Source organism: Atheta coriaria, unplaced genomic scaffold (genome assembly GCF_025399875.1).
Source record: "Atheta coriaria isolate IRGN ID8LTWV9N9 unplaced genomic scaffold, Caltech_Dcor_3.1 hic_scaffold_9_pilon, whole genome shotgun sequence".
NCBI classification, from domain to species: domain Eukaryota; kingdom Metazoa; phylum Arthropoda; class Insecta; order Coleoptera; family Staphylinidae; genus Dalotia; species Dalotia coriaria.
In genome coordinates this window covers 11,761,739-11,779,886 of record NW_027045451.1, presented here as the reverse complement: position 1 = coordinate 11,779,886, position 18,148 = coordinate 11,761,739, and the positions used below count along the sequence as shown (strand labels likewise).

The 18,148-nt window shown below is 33.1% G+C and overlaps 1 protein-coding gene and 1 long non-coding RNA gene across 2 annotated transcripts in view; one reads left to right on the top strand and one right to left on the bottom strand.

Annotated features, from left to right (window-relative positions):
- The window catches only part of LOC135798531 (inactive dipeptidyl peptidase 10), a 67,479-nt gene that overhangs the window by 10,932 nt on the left and 38,399 nt on the right, over nt 1-18,148 (bottom strand). The window lies entirely within an intron of this gene.
- On the top strand, nt 5,387-5,976 carry LOC135798532 (uncharacterized). Its single transcript, XR_010549733.1, has 2 exons — nt 5,387-5,752; nt 5,815-5,976. It is a non-coding gene; the product is annotated as an uncharacterized lncRNA (long non-coding RNA).

Here is an 18,148-nt window from a genome sequence, read left to right as displayed (position 1 = left end):
TTACGTCTATGGCCATAAAGTCACACAAAATAATTAGGTCAAAGGGGTAATAAACAAAAAAGAAACATAAAACCGTGAAGATTTACCGCAACATATGCAATATTTTCATTGGATTCATAAAATGCATTACGCTTGACCTCATCGTGCTAAATGCGATGGTTGCATGTCTGGGGAAGTTTGTCAAGGTATGCAATTTGACAGCAACGAGTATAACATCCCTCATATAGAATATAATTTATAAGTATTATTTTTATAACATGGGCGTAGATGATTTTAGAGGTTAATTGAAGTGAAGAGTTATGAAAATTCCATTAGGATGACTCATGATATGTTATAGGTTATGTTAATTTTATATTCTAACCTCTTTTAAGAATTATACATTATAAAATAATGAAAAATTATATATTAAGTATCAAGTGTGCTAAGTGACACTTTAACACCGTTTAGCAACGTGATGCTTACGCTATGTTTTCTACTTCCACTCTATTTCCACTTTCAATGCGCAGGCAAGCTCCACTCCGTGGCTAAAGCACTTTAGTCACGGCCTTGGCAATTCATGATTAAATTAACACTTTTTATGTCTTAAAGCTGTGAAAAATGTTGCGTTTTAAAGCAAGAAGTAAAAAAATTTATTAAATTTCAACAAAAAAACAAAAATATTCATATTTTTATTATAACATTCATCCATATACTCGTATTTTTTCCACACTCAACATATTGCTTCCTCTCCAAGTAAACACACAGCTTCTTGGCACACACGCCGCCTTTTTGTTCGCGATTTTTTCGGTAATTTATTTTCCTTATTCACAGATTTATCTCCCGGATATTTTTTTGCATCGCACGTAGGTACGAGGTAAAGTTGTAACTTCGGATTTCGTCGAAGCGGCCTCGGCGCGCATTCCGCGTTTCATTTCTTATCGCGCCTCTTTCCCGATTCGATTCCATTCGTTTCTGGCACGTTCAAATACTCGTATCTACAAATACACGGTATCTGCGAAGAAAAGCCCACAATCGAATAAAAGTCACCTCGAACCTGAACTTATACTGATCCCGAATCTTCGCAGATAATTCTTGCAAACTTCCTGTATGCACAGCAGTAAAACGCACAGCGTTATTATATTCATACGCAACAATAATTTAGATGGCACTCTTTGAATATGATAGATGTACGAGTATGATAAATACACGTTGGTATGTGTCATGTGAATCGGAGCAGTCATGTATTTTTTTAATAAGTGAGAAGCGCTCGAAGGAAAAACGGGGAAATTTATTGCCAGCGCAGAGCGAAGATAAACAATCAGCCCGTCGCAATATATTAAGTTATTAATAATAAATCAGTGTTTTGCTGGATATTGCAACATGCGTGCTGATATTGGAGGTTAGGTTAGGTTATGATTGACTTGTTTTTATTGCGGGGTTATGTTTGAAGTGGTCGATGCGAATGATGGATTGCTTTCATTATTTTTAGCTTACTGTAGGTTAGGGAATGTTATTGAGTTTATTCAAATCAAACATTAAACAGAATACGATGTTGTACACATAAATATTTAAGTTGACTTCATAACTAAAACATAATAAAGAGAATTTTAATATGAAATAGTTTTTTTTTTATTATGTAGGAGCCGGTAAGTAAGAAAACTGTAAATTAATTACAGAAATCTGTAATTTTTTGTGTTTTTGAGACACTTAACCTTATTTTTACAATTGTAGGCTATTAAAATGGCGGCATTTTATAAAATTTACAAATTCTAAAGAATAAAAATCAAAGTAAACGATTTTCTAACCTAAAAATTAAAATTTTAAATGTTTTGAATCATATTTTCTGATTTTGAAAAGAAATAATAAAAATTTAATATTTTCCAAGCAAAAACTATAATTTTATTTCCTCTTACTCCTAATTTACCCTCTTTGAGTCATTAATCACTGCTAATTACAGAACAAATGAATCAAGACAGATAATCACCCATCTTGAGTTTCAGTGATTAATCAACCACCGAACAATTGAATTATGAACAATAAACCAGTTATAGAATAATAGTATTTACTGTCCGAAGCATGAAATTTGCACTACACGACCAAAAACATAACCCCGCATCATTTTCCGCTATTGTTTTTATGGTTGCCTATAGTTACTCTGCGTATCATTTTATTACACATTGCATTTCCCAGTTGTTCTGCTCTAATTTCCAACGCGCGAGTAATTTGAAAGTGTAATAAAGTGTTGATACAAGCAGCGGTGTTACACGCGTCGTTTGTTTTTGATATTAGCGGATATTATTGTTGAAGACATCCACTTCCTTCCGGCGCTCAGCGTGGATTATAGTTTGTGTATGAGGCTGCTTAGTTTCGCCGCGATATTTTATTAAAATGAACCATAAAGCCGAGTGCCCAAAGTTGTTAAAGCCGCATACCAACACCTATATAGAGTAGTAGTATAGGTAGTTACTGTGATACAGTAAAATATGGAGTATTATATACACATTGGTTTGATAATAAAGTTTTAGTGTAAATATTAATGAGTATAATGTTTGTAATGGAGTATTTGTGGTTATGTTAGTTAAATGGTAAAGTAATGTAGAATTAACGTTAAAATAATGAAATTTATGTTTTTGAAACTTAATTTTTATAGTTTGGACATAGTATATTAATGACTTGCTACTATAAATAGAAGTTTCATGTTTGAAGGATGTTAACACGACATTAATCACGAATCAAATTATGGTTTAAGTAAACATACTGGATTTTACTAATATGCACGGTATTTACATGATATAATTTTTGATAGGAGGTAATTTATGATCTATTTTATTAGTATAGAATGGAAAAATAAATAAAAACCTTCAATTATGGTTTTTTACAAGGTAAGTTACAAATTTCGTTGTGAAAAAAAATACAGCCAATCTGCTTGCAGAACGACACAGAGCGTGTTTACACAAGTTCACCCTGACGTGTGTATCGCTATTTAACACACATACGCGTACTATTGCTGACAAATAACTAATATTATTGCCAAACCCTGAATTAATGCGAAATTGTGCATCCTAACGACATCTCGGTTTACGCAAAGTAACTAAAGTAACTGAGTTTATATGATTAATTCTTCAGACATACTTTAATTGCGTATATCGGCAGTTTCAAGGCAAATTTTTATCAAAAATTTTGCAAATTCATTAAATATTAAATAAATTTAAATTTTCAAGGTAGAGAAATTGTTTTAATTGCTTTTTTTGAACAAAAATTAAGTAGGTATGTATACGATTTTTTTTGCAATTTTTTACAATTTTTGACATTTTTGTTTAATTTATGCAAAATTGTTATAAAAAATTACAAAAAATATTAATTCCTTCAATTGTTAAATAATTTTAGTAAATTTGGTAAAATAATTTAAATAAAAACTACTCGTTTTGTTCAAAATCATATTTTTTTTGCAATTTTTATGCAAAAAAGTTATAGAAATATTATTTTCTTTAATTACCAGCTGTAATTATTACGCTAAAACTAGATTAACCAAATTTTATCATCTGTACCCTTTTTTTCCTCCAAAATTTTTCATTTTTTCCACGTCTGCGAATTTTTCTAAAGCTTAATTTGTATGTCACGATACACAGCATCATATTTATGATATTTATGACTCTAAACCCTCCCATTCCATTCATGTTATTCTCATATAAAGCATAAAAATACCTCCCGCACAAAAATGCAGACATATTTGTCACCGTCACACGCCCCAGCCTCCACACTAAATTGATTGATAACCATAACTTTTGCAATCCAGCAAAAAACGATCAAAATATTAAATTGCGCGAGTAATTAAATTTACTCGCAAATTCACAAAACATTCTCCCAACTCGATTATTATCATCCTCTCCGCCTGGCCGGAAAAACAATCAACATTAAAACGGTATAACGACGATTAAAAATGAAATCCACGTGCAATGAAATAGTTTCATTTCGCGCGGATTAGAGACGTCATAAAAGTATGACGCTTGATTAAAAATGCAATTGTAAACAGTACGTGGTGTGCCAGATGTGTGGGACTTGTCACGCGTGGACAGTGTATGAAACCGAAACGCAATCAGCATGATTGCAGTGCGATGTGCAATGTGCATTAATTTAATGCGCATGTAGCACGAAATCTGGTGTTGTGTGAGGCGGATATGATGGGAAACAGAATGGGAAGGATTCGGGCAGTGAGTGCTTGGACATGTTGACGCGTTCGATCGCATCGCGTCGCGTCGTCCTGGTTTCGGGTCCTGCTAGGGTTTTATTTTGGGTTTGGGAAGGAGTGGGTTTGAAATGTGGATATTATGGACGTTCAACGATGAACGATGAAAATCAGCATAAAAATTATCATAAGCGCCCAAGGGTCTATATACAGCTTCATTATCATAGCATTTTTTTCGGGGGTGGAAACTTCTTAAACTTTTTTATCAAGATTGTTACATGTAACGTTTACGGCGTTTTTTGTGCTGAATCAGCAAGAAATAATTTTTGGAATAGAATATTTAAGGATTGAGTGTAATGGGAAACGTCAATCTATGCATAACATAACCTAACATAACCTAGCTTTAGAACTATTGGTATTATTATTTATATTTGCTTTTAGAAAATTGTAAGTTATTTTTGTTCAGCGATTTAAAAAAAAATTGTAAGATTTGTTTTGACAGATTTATGTAAACAAACGTAATTACGCATTTTCTTCAATTTTCTCTTTTTGTAATCGATATTCTAATAAAATATTTAGTTCTGACATTGAGTAGATACGATATTAGTGTTGGCTATTGTTTAATTTGTGATTTTAGTGTCTCAATCATAAAAATTACTGTTTTTTAGTCTTTTGTTTAATTTATTGGTAAATATACATTTATAATTAGAAAATAAATCATTTTAGAGTAGAAAATATTAAATTTTATTTATTAAATTTGTGATTTGCAAAGATTTGGTTGAAAATTTGACTTGAAACGGCCGAAATATACGATTAAAGTTTGTGTGGACATTAATCATACAACATATTTACTTTAGTTATTTTGCATAAACCGAGATGTCGCTAGGATGCACTATTTTGCATTAATTCCGTGTTGGGCCATAATACTAGTTGTTTGTTAAAGGAGTACGTGCATGTGTGTTAAATAGAGATAGACACATCCGTGTGAACTTGATGTGAACATGCTTTGCGTCGTTCTGCAAGCGGATTGGCTGTTGTTTTGACTCAGCGTATCAGCGCATCAGAATACTCGTATGAACCATGCCTAGTATACTTAAGTATATCTATGTAATTTCAGTATAAAACACGAACAGTTTACTCCTCATCAATAATTTTTTAATAAAATAAAAATAATTTATTATGATGTAACCTAACTCAACATAATTGAATGTAACATGATATAATAGATATTTTAACCTGCGCAATACAACAAAATCAATTCAATTGCCCATGATTAAACCGTTTTAATCATATCTATAGTGTGTAATTACATTAACTGTTTGTGTGCGCACATCCACTGTCACAGATAAGTGCGAATCGTTTGCGTTCGTTTTTAATTAACATTGGCGCTATTGCCATATGCAATAAACCAATAAACACTTGTTTAGCATTTGGCCGGCGCTAAGTATCTGAGCTAATATTCAGCAATGTAAACATGGTGTCAAATCAAGGACAAAATACTAAAGATAATTGTTATCCACTTAAAATCTAACACCAAAACAATTTAAACTTAAATATTAATAAGTGAACACAAATGAAAAATTAAACGTAAGTATTTTGAAAGTTTTTAAGTTTTATTGCAATAAAAAAGTTTTTATGTTGATTTCCAGATGAAATATTGAAGAAGTTTATGGATTTAAGTTAAATCTTTTATTAAATTGTGTGATAACTTGAGATAAACTATGTTAAACTGTATTTTTATCTTTTAATTTTTATTTTTATTATGTAATCACATAATAGATTAATATATATGTTTTAAAATTGATATTAAATTACAATTTAATTATAATTTTGTGTTAAAATGTCAATTAGGCGAAACAAGTCAAAATAAAATTTAAATTAACATAAAAAAACTTTAAAAAATAAAAATAATTTTTTTTCTAAATTTTGGTTTATTTGATTTTATCTCGACATGAGTTAGATGCAGTAAAAAGCTGTTTATACATCAATTATCAACGATTCGACAGGTTTACAAGTAAAAACATTTCACATTACCTCGTATGCATAGGGTGCATTAATCGTCACCCTTTGCGGCGTGCTCTTCGGCGTGGCAATCGCACTTTTTGCGCCAACATTGTTCGCCTCGTTCTGTTTCGTAGCCGGATCGACGGCGGTCATTATTACCACAAGACGGGATTTTTATGTTTATTGTTATTGTCGCAATCGCTGTCTGCAGACGCGTTTTGCAAAGCTTACTATCGACACGATTCCTAAATATCCTCAAAGCCGATAATAAAACGGTGTAAAAAACTATTTTTGATTTTATTTTCCGTGTAAATATAATTTATGTTTATCCAGCTAATAATCTAGTGATAAATGGACATCAATTTTGTTTATATATACAAAACCAAACACACATTTATCTAACATTGAGCAATTACACGTATATTATTAACTATATATTTTTAGCAATTTTTGTTTTGCGAGCTTTTTAAAAAATAGTTTTATTTTGGACGAAATTCTTTTTGACCAGCGCACGTTTGTTATTTGTTTACTCGTTTAGGACTTAATTGAAAATTCGCTGATGCGTGCCATGCCAACGTGACAAATGGACGTTGTGTGTGTATAAACAACAAACGTAAAAATCGCGGGCCCAACGTGCGGCGTGCGTACGAGGCGGAACATTTGGGACGACTGACGGCGGCCGCGGCGGCGGCAGCGCAGGCGACGCGTCCCGAGAATTTCCCTCGGCAGCGGCGCGCATCGCGCATCCCAGCTTTTCAGCGCTTTTGTATCACTACGAGAACCAGAAAGCTGTAAATTAAGTTTCCGACGTGCGATCATTATTAATTATAATTAAAATTATCATTAAGCGGAACATTTATGAACTCGCCGAGTTGATAATATCGTTAGGCGATAAGAGCATCCGGTGCAGTTCTTTTCGCTAATTTGATGGCTTGTACATCGATTCAATTAGCGGAAAGCTCTTTAGCTCTTTAGTCCGGCGGCGAGATTGTTATTTTGAGGTTGTATCTTAATCTGATAACATTGTATATGATTACGTCTTGTTGACACGCAAGGGAATTCGGAGAATGCATTAGTTACGACGGTGTAGTTCACAGGGTTATTTACCAACCAGCTGGCGCCCTCTGTTAGTGTCGGAGGGGATTCGAGGAGAAGGCATTGATTTTTCGCACAAAGATGTCTAGTGTGGTGTTAGCAACGCCAACTGGGGAGTACTTTCAGTACTAGCAAATAGGTTTTCTCATAGGTTCACTGTATATCATGATAGGGGGCGCTAGAAACAAAAAATCTGTTCTTGAGGTTATTATTTTGTGTTAAAACGTCAAAATTTACAAAAATATTAATTATTAATCAAAAATATTAACAAATACAACAATTTTTACAATTTTTCATGATTTTATAACCTATAATTCCTAATAAATTGCTTCTTTGACAAAAAATCTCTCATTTCCTTTGTCAAATCAATGGATCAAAAATTCCTAACGTAATTCCACGATCAAACGATGTAACAACTCAGGCGTTGCCGTTTAACGTTTAGCCAATTTGTTGAATTGTATTTGTGCGCAGAATAAGAAATAAATAGAAGCGCCTCTCGCGGGAATGCGCTCATAAAAAGTGATTATCTATAAAAGCTCCGAAAGCTCCCCGCTAAGACTCGGAGCTTCGCGCGTGATCATCCATTAAAGCATGGATGCCACATTATTCTTGTCATAAAGTAATAGAAGTCGCTTTAATCATTCGCGCCGCGTCACGCTGGATCCGAAATTACTACAAGTGATTAATATTTAACTAACAGCAACTATCATCAAGTGCATGGACTTGTCGCCAAGATTTATGTTGCGTCAAGAGGATTACGCAGAAAAATATAAGCAGAGAATGAGAAGTGGGTAACGATCCAAGCGGGAGTTGTAAGTTATTGTTAGTGTTTGAAATTAAAGTTCTAGAGGGCGCTTGGTATCGATTTGGAGTCATCGGTGGCATAACCTAGTTTATTTAACATATTATGTTTGGATATGAAACGGATAAAATTATTATTATGAATGAATTGGAATAGGAATAATAGAAAAGTGAAAATGTTTGTTTGAAATCAATTTATGATTAAACCATTTGATGGATTTTGATGAAATTTTGTGTGAGAGTAGGTTTGATTATGGAGAAAGACATAGACTACTTTTTGTTATTATAAAAAACATCTACAGGGTGTAAAATAAGAGTTGAAATTTAAATCGGTGTTTAATCATAGTTTAAGTTTACGAATTAGACTCTAGATGGCGTTCTCACTCTTTTAAGATCAAATTATAAATAATTTATAATGTACTTGACTTTTGACTAACTGTTGTCCTAAAAAAATATAAATATCAAGTGACTCGTATTTGCACATTGCTAAAAGGCAAAATTTAGTGTCGTCGTAAAAGAAAACGTGTTTTTAAATATGAATACAGGACAAGCAGGCCATAAATTACCTCTTCACCGTCCTTTTTGCCGCATCCGTGGCCACCACCGGTGCTTTGAACGCTGTTCATCCTTTATTTGCCGCCGCAACACCCAGTGCATAAATACAAATTGCGCACGCACACCACACACAAACACACAATTGTTAAACACTTAATCTTCGTGATCCTGTCGATTTAAAACGTTTTTAAACTTTTTAAAAGCTGTTAATTTCACGTTGTGCTATTATTATCATTATCCTGCAATAAAAATAAAGCAATAAATCATTGTTCAGTTCATGAAATTAAACTGAAATCCATACGTCACTTTAATTACTTTTTACGCTTTTTAACCTCAGTGGATGACATTGTCAGAGTTGAATAATTTGAATTTTGATGCATGGACGATGAGCCATTGTGCAGGCGCAATTATTGCAGCCGGAGGCATTGTCAGAATCAATACGCGAATCTCGTTGAATCCGGTTGCAAAGCGCAAAACGATTTCAATTTTCTTTTAAGCCGGAGGTGAATTAATTCCAGTTGGTATAACCCGCGGCCGTATAATTAACCACAATTGGGAGTTTATTAAATATAAACATGGAGATAATTTTATTGGTTGATTAAAATCATATTTGTGTTGATATTGTGTTGCATATCAAACCAGAATAATTAATTTTCATGAGATAAATAAATAAATGTATGTGTATTGCACTTTCACGGATAAACCACAAAATTTATTTTGTTGAATTTTTGGTTAAAGATAGGTTAGAATATGGAGAAAGACATAGAGTAATTTTTTTTGTTAAAATTTTAGTTTTAAATGTAGTAAAAAAGCTTTAAAAATCATATTTGGAATTTAGCTACAATTATAGTTGTAAAATTCCAACGCAGATGTCGTTTGTATATTGGGTGGCCTATGTTAAATACACAAATAATTTTTTTTAACTTTTTACTTAAAATTTAATGAACTCGGTAATTATACCTGAATTAAAACATGCATTAAGCCTATGATGATGCACTCTTTTCATCTTTGAATAAAAAATTCCGCTGTTAATTGCTTTAGGTGAACAATACTCAGCGTAAAATTCCCGCCTCATTTGAATACGGATATGCCCACTGCACACGCACAGCGCATACGAGAGCTAACGTAAATATTAAACATTGGCGAACCGCGCTGGAATCGCAATTGCACCTACACACAGTTACACAGCACTTTGGAGGCGGCTCCGGCGGTGAATCGCTGCTTGCTTACAACCAGCCGTACATTTCAATTAAGCTATCAGGTTTGCTTTTTGCTCTATTGGATACAGACTACGGAGATCTGACCAAACGCAGCGCTCCGAATTGGAATAGAATTGAATTGGCTTTTATTGCTTTTTTATATTGCGCTGCTAAATCTCATTCAATTTACTGTTACTAATAGAATACTCAAGTACAGAATATTTGAAACTTTAAGTTTTGCGTGGCGCAGTTGTCACTATCAGCACTGGACAATTTGTGAGCACTTCCGATTGAATATTGATTTTCAGAATTGAATTTCCAAAGTTATTTGAAGTTTTTAATCAGATATTGTGTTGAATAAATTAGGAAATGTTTTTTGATTAAAATTTACAACCATTTGGGGAGCGTAAACTAACCTAAAAGCTTTTCCTTCTTCGGAGTGCAAACTTATGTGTTCCGTGAACCGCTGAGTTGAGCTTTTAGCTTTTATCAAGTCTACTGCACCGAATTTAGTAGAAAACGTGTCCAGGCGATTTATTATTGTCGCATTATATAGAAGGAACCTTTTAAAATAAAAATAGATTTTTTTTGCGTTTTGAGGTCAGATTTAAGCCCGTCTGAGCCGTTTAATCTTGGTTTTGGTTGCGTCAACAGATGCTATGACATTGTACCCACCTGATTGCATCTTACTGCGGCTCTTGTGGCCGATGGCTTGCAAAAGATCGGTTTCGAATGCGCGTGATAGGTGTTTGCGCGTCGATTTGTGTCCGGAGATCGGATCCGTAAGAGGATATCAATAAGACCCTTATTGGGCCCGCTTTTTCGTAGATAGCTTACTGAAATGGGAGCTACGGGATGCGATTACATGCGCGTTACGTTACATTACGTTATTGTATCCGACTTTCGGCGCGCGAGACAAAAGATTGGAGAAAAACAAAATAGAAACTGATTTTTCAATAAATTATGGTTAGGAAAATATGTTGTGTTTTAAAATGATATTTTCTTGAATAAATCGGATGGAAACAATAGTTGTAATAGCTTTTTGAGATATTGCTATCAATGGAGCATACATTTTTTTTGATTTCGAGTTTTTGTTGATTCTGGAACGTGAATTGGATTGCAGCGTGTGCATTTGAGTAGAATCTGAATATTATATAAACTTGCCGATGCAAATTCCTTGTATTTTGCTTGCAGGGAAGTGCACATCTCTCAATTTTGCATGAAACATCTTTCAATGTTTTGAAAATGTAGAAATAAATGCTTAAATTATTTTGCATGGCATTTTACTTATCATAATTTATAATATTTGTGATTTATGATATCTTATCTTATAGAGAATTTCCTGTAGATTGGGAATTTGAAATCCGTTCCTTTCTATGTCTTTTAGTTTACGAGATATTTGCAATTGAAAAATTGGGCAAAAATAAAAAAGCCTCAGACAGTACAGTTACATTACCGTACATAATAAAAAATATATAATCGTCTTTAATGTTTCATCTTACACCACCAGTAATTTCCGCCAAGAAAATTAAAGTTTAAAACAGCGACGATTTGTACAAAATGTGCACTTTAATTGTGTCAACTATAATGCGCTCCTTGGCGGGGTTTTATTTCGACTCGAATGTAATTAGGCCAAAATGTTATTTGATTCATTAAAACTAAGTGCGCACATTGCACACTTCCAGCTAATGGCATAAGGTATATAGTAAAATAATTTAAGATTAAGACGCTATTTAAAATAGTAAATAAAGCTAAAATAATTATACTATTATTTGCGAGTTACTGCTTAATTTCACGAAATGGTTTTGTTTTATTGCTTTTGTTTTAAGAGTATATCTTATTGTTTAATTTAAACTCAGGTAATTTGTATCGTTTACACTTTATCGCTAAAAAAGCAAACAAATTGTGTAAAAAATCTATATCATAACTCAATTATTTATATATTATTATATTTTTTCCTAAATTTATAGTAAATTTGATTGTGCGACAGTTAAAAACGTTTTGTTCGGTACTTATACCGCTTCTCCAACGTTGTGTACAACTTAACTCTGACGTCACTTCCCCAATCGTTGAACTAAGCGCAAAAATTCAAAAAACAGCAAAATAATTAAATTTTTTACTAACTATGCCATGAATATTAGAAGAAATATCATATTTATTGTAAAACTAACTTTAGCCCGCGGCTTCGCTCGCGAATATCTAAAATAATGAAGTGGCTTCCGTACGCGTCTGTAGTCACAGAAGAAGTAACAATGAAATAGAATGGCGGGAAGTTTAAAATGGCTGAAAGTATAGTCTATGGAATTATAGTGTACAGTCTCCATAGTGTAGTCAATTGGATTTGATGTTGACGTAGCTGTCGGTAATACAGTGTGATAATACAGTGTGATGGTTCTATAGTACTTAGGTTTGAGCGTCATTGCTGGAATGCTAGATGGCGTTAAAGTAGTCAAATAACCAGATGCAGAGGTGTTAGTGACTAAACAATTTCTTTATTTTATTTAAAAAAAATAATTTTTTTTATTAAATAAAAAGTAGCATATAACCATTCGGGGACCACTAAGAATATGTGTACAAATTTTCATGATGATCGGTTCAGTAGTTTTTGCGTGAAAGTGTAACAAACATCAGGACTTTCGCATTTATAATATTAGTAGAAATTATTGAAAACACTAAAATCACTCAAAATTATCATAAAATTGTAAAAAATAATAATTTCATATAAATTTTTCTTTTACACATTTTCATCCAACTTTTATCACTAAATAATATCATCTAGACATAATAAACTCCGCATATAAACTATTAAACAACTTTAACAACTACTGCACTAAACATTTTATTAAACCATTCCACTATTAACGTATTAGCGCATACTCGTAACTTAACAACTGCACGCTTCATTTGCATTCATATTTTATTAATGTTTTTATTTGTACGCAATAAACGCGTTTACGACGCCGCGTTTATTTCAACATATTGTTTATACGATTTTTGCGTACTAGGTACGGGGACTTGAAGCTAGCGTCCGACGAGCGCGTAAAAAAACATGAGTAGGCTTATACATTATGCATCAGGGGGGAGTTATTCGTTTATGCTGGCACGAGTGAACATTCTCGGTTTGTTGACAAGGAGCTAGAGCATAAGGACCACTGCAACTGTATGAGGACTCCTTCAGAATGTTATACATACACATCCTACATTTGAGAGTCGGACGACTGGACGGATGACTTTCTTGGCGGGTTTTATATTCGACTTGCGTATTTGGCAGATATTTTTCAAAGTATGCATGGAATAATTGTAGAAATTTTAAGGTAAATATTGAGTTGAATTTGGTGTTAGTTGTGTTAGTAAGATAGAAATGTTTTAGAGAAGATGACAAGTTAAGTGCTTGTTTTTAGTTGGGTGTAATGGGTAATCCACTTTATTTAACGATTTGTGGCTTTTGAAGGCAAAGGGTAACTTGAGGCATTTTACATTTTTCATTCCTATCGTGTCGTTACCAGGTGCAAGTACTTTACTTTTGTGGAAAATCGATGCTAAAGTGCCCATAATTCGTATTTTTAAATTTTTTAAACATAGAAATCAATTTTTAAAGTTTTTTTTTCGGGAATTTTTAGAAAATAATCAAATTTTGCTAGGTTAGCAGTTCAAATGCTATGTTCGGTACTTATACTGCTTCTCCAGCATTGGTCTTTAATTTTTACTTAAATAAAACAACAAAAAATGAAGTAAACCTATGGTCAGGTTGAATTTTTAAAGTTTTTGAACGTAAAATTAAGTAATTTACGCGTTTTTGCCTCAAATTTCTATAAAAATAATCAAATTTGGCAGTTTAATACTTATACTCCTTCTCCCACATTAATAATTAATTTTTAGGTCAATAAAGTAACAAATTTTGAGTTTTTTGATCATAAAATTTATAAGAATTTTCTTAAAGTTTTAATAACAAATTAAATTTTGCAGTTTGATTGTTTAAAATCATATGTTTGGTACTTATACTCCTTCTCCAACATTGGCCCATCATTCTCACCCTAACAAAACAACATATTCTTCCTCTAACCTAATTTGCATATTTATAAAAAGCAAATCTTTCTAGCACTCAACATTTGAATAATTACACATGCCTAGATTGTTCGTTCACGCCATGTTGTATGTTTTTGTCAACCGTTTTGTTTCACACTTACTTGTACATTCCTCAACATTACTCGAGGTTTGTTCTCGCGTGGCTCAAGCGTATTGCGATTTGTTTGGCGCGTGCCGCGTGCTACGTGCTAAGCCGCACGCAAAAGTGGATGAAATATATCTGATATATATCTGATAAGCGAGTCCTTGCCGCGGCCGGAAACACAATTCCATCAAACGGGAACGGCGAGTGCTTGAAACAGAACCGCCGCGCGCTTTTTTCCTCGTGACGGGCGCACTACATTGGTGAATTTATGAAACTGCAAGGGGAATAAATGATACGTACGCAAGGCCGAAGAGCGGCGAGTTCAAATACTTTATTTCGATTTGTAAAAATGCCAAGTTTATAATTTACTATAAAGAGTTAATGTAGTAGAAGCATCATAATTGATATAAGTCGTTTATATTTTAAAAAGAATATTATTTCTATTTAGTTTGAAACATTATACCTTTTGAGACATGGAGAGTGACATTTTAATCACAAACGGCCAAAATCGTGAATAAAGTACTTTAGTCACGGGATGAATCTGGCGCCTGCGCATTTGCCTACGGTGCAGTACTAGCCAATAAGAAATGCCATGCGCCGTCAGTAAAACAAAGCGCATATGCTGCTGAGCTTGTGTTTGCGCGGCGCGTCTAGTCGTATGTGATTTCGAGTACGTGCGCAAACTCCCATGTATCTATAACCTTACATTTTCCTGTAGTGTGCGAACAAAGTTCGAAGTTTTAACATAAAAAGTTTAAATAAAAAACTAAACGTGGAAGTAAAAAAAAATAACGTAAGCATTTCATTGCTAAACGTAGTAAAAGTGCCGTTTAGCGCATTAGATACTTTTTATACTATTATCTCCGCATAGAATACTATGCTTTATTCACCATCAACCAAAACTCTTTTGTATATATTCAGGGGTGACACATTTAATCATTGTTCACAAAAACGATTATGATATAAATGCGAAAACTCGTCCGCATAGAGCCAGCGCATAAATATTCATGTAATGCAGATGTCGGCGAAAAAAGACCGAGCGCGCTAATTTAAACATTGGCGGCATAGCAGATCCAGCGCTGATATCGAATATAGCCTCATCTCCTGCCTGCAGCCGAACTCTTTTAATCATCAAAAGTGTTATACTAATACGCGTCCTGGGAAGTTCCGCATAGGAAAATTAAAATAGCCATAGCAGGAAATACACGTGGGGTTGTGGTGCCCATGCTCACCCCATCTTTCTTTGTGTGCCATTTTCATTTCAATGATATTCTAGTGTTACATATTGTAGAAACTATAAATACAAAAAATGAAATCAATCAGAACAAGTTTTTTGCATGTTTGCTTTGAAATTGAAAATACATTTCAGAAAAAAAATTTCTGTTAATAAATGTTGTCGAAAATTTATTAATAACTTAATTATTAACAAGAAATAATTAGTTTGCCTTTATTTTTATTTTTCTATGGCTTTTTCAATATTTATGTGTCTTTTTCGAGATATTAATGATATTTCAGCTCAAATTCAAAATTAATATTGATATTCACCGATAGATGGCGCCTAGTGATCATAACCTAGTTTCTACGCTGCTCTAACTTTAAATTTTAGCAAAATAAGACAAAAAATATTATAATATAATCTTATAAAACTGCCTAAAACACAAAGCAATCGTGTTTTTATTTATTTTTGTATTCACAAATTCATCAATTCATCAAAAATTTATTCCCTGGAAAATTATATTACCCCGCCCGCTATTAGCATTGATGCATTTATTAATGAAGATGAATGCGTTGGAAACATGCGCGCGTATCATTAGTTATGTAAACTATTTGGAATGCGTGTCAATCACGGCATTATTTATGGCGCAAATGAAGCGAATTTACGCGTATACGTTATCTTACAACGTACAACGCGCTCGAAAAGCTTTCCGCTCGGCCGCGCGCTTCGTTGACAGTTTAATTCGTTACTTATTGTGTTGACGAAAACGAAATGCATAAAAAAAGCTTTTTGCCAAACAGAGCCGAACGCGTCAGGCACACATTCAATACAAGCGAAAACGTTTATTTGGCTTTCGTTTCCGAAAACTTCTTGCGCCACTCGACGATCAATCATGTACGCCGTTCTTTTTTGCATGCGTCATTCGGGGGTGTGCTTGTGTTTACCACAAAGCGTTTAAAATGCCATTTTACAATGCGTACAAATAAATAAAAGGGTTTTGCCGCCGGGGTCGAAAATGTAATTGTGCGCACAGTGAAAAGGGAAGCATGGAACAACAATTGTTCTGATGGAGTTTAAATTAGTTTAATTGAATTTTCAAAAAAGCGAAAATTTCATTTACTCATTTACTTAAGTTAAATATAGAAATAATTTATGGTAGCTGGGTCATGGTAACGCAGTGTTGGTGAATCGTGTATCGTGACAATTACTTTCTGAAACATCCTGAGCAAGCAATATCTTATCTTAAACTATAATGAACTGTGACACTAGCTTGCCGACGCGGCGTGTCTGTAATTCATCACGCCTCAGTCGAGGATATGGATAGGAAGGACTATAAGGACTGTAAGGTGTTTTTGTTTAGCTTTGCCATTGTGTGCGATGTGCAATATGCGATACATTTGAGCGCGGTTTGCGGTTGGCTGTCGGCGCACGTTTGGGTATTTATCGATTTAGACACATCTATTTATTGTCGTTCTGTTTTGATTAAATTAAGGTAACGTAGTGTTGGAATGCACGCCATTGACGAGATTATAGTTAAGCACGAAAAGTGTAGGCAATATTAAGTCAAAAATGGTTAATTTGGTGATTATTAACAGGCAAGAAGTGGAGCATATTAATTTAGCATATTTAGCATATTAATTTATTTCTATTTTTGGTCATTTGTGGATGCAAATTAATTTTTTAATTAATTTTTTTCAATATTACAGCTGTAGTGTGATAAAAAACAATTTTTAAAACAAAATTATTTGTTTTTTGAATATTTTGTGTGTTTAAAATACCATTTTGGGCTTATTTTGAAGTATAATCGTGATTTACAGTGTTGGCAACCAAGTATACATTATATAAGTTTCTAATTACCAAACTAGATGGCAATATTTGCTATTAATACTAAAATTTAAAATTTAAGTTTGTTAATTACTATTTCATGTAAAAATTTCTGAAGCAATTATCATGAAATTGAAATAAATACATTTATAAATATTTTTGTCGTAAATTAGACTTTTTAATTAAATTTTGTGTTTTTAAAATGAAAAAAAAAACTTGTTTTTCATGAAAAACAAACAGAAAATAAAGGCAGTATACATTTTTTTATTTTTTTAAACACTGTAAACTATTTGCACGTGTCAAATTTACAATTGCAACATTTTTTGATATTGGTTTCGCTGTCATTATCACATCGCGCAGTAAAGTATCGCATTTTGATAGAGATCAACTCACAGGCAAATAAAAACCCCAACGCAGAAGTATTGAAATGGAAATTGAATTCCAGTTGCAGTTGTACACGTTGTACACATTGCTGAACTGTGCTCGTTGCGCTTGAATTCCTTCGTGGGCAATAAAATGCATGAGAAACTGTTGAAACGCCGAAATGCATTCGCGGCTGAACATTTTTCAATTATAATTAATATTCTGCAAGCGAAACGCGTTATTTATTTCACGCCCACACGTTTTGTAATTGTAATTTATTTCAGGAAATAATTATATATATTTATTATACATATATACATCCAGTAGCAGTACTTATATTTGAAATTAATTTTCATCGCGTTAATTTGAATAGAAACAAAAAATCATTGTTTTCAGCTAATTGTTTTTAATTTGTTTACTTTATTAATATTCTTCGTAAATTCCTGCGCATAAATATTACATATCTTTATTATGTGCATAATGTGTATCCGTTTTACTTTGAAGCAAAACATAACCTAATTTGCGATGAATTATTCAGCTCCGTCTTACTTGAAGCAACAGTAGACAACCAGCCGTACTCCAAGCCAGAATTGAAAATGTAAATTTGATTCAGAATCAATAACTACATTAGCAACGTGCTGTTTGCGCTCTGGTATATCGTATCAAGAATCTAGTAATTATTAATTGTTACTGTTTTCAGCGATCAACTGTATATAGCTATAGCTATAAGGGTATCATTTGTTATTTCATCGCTT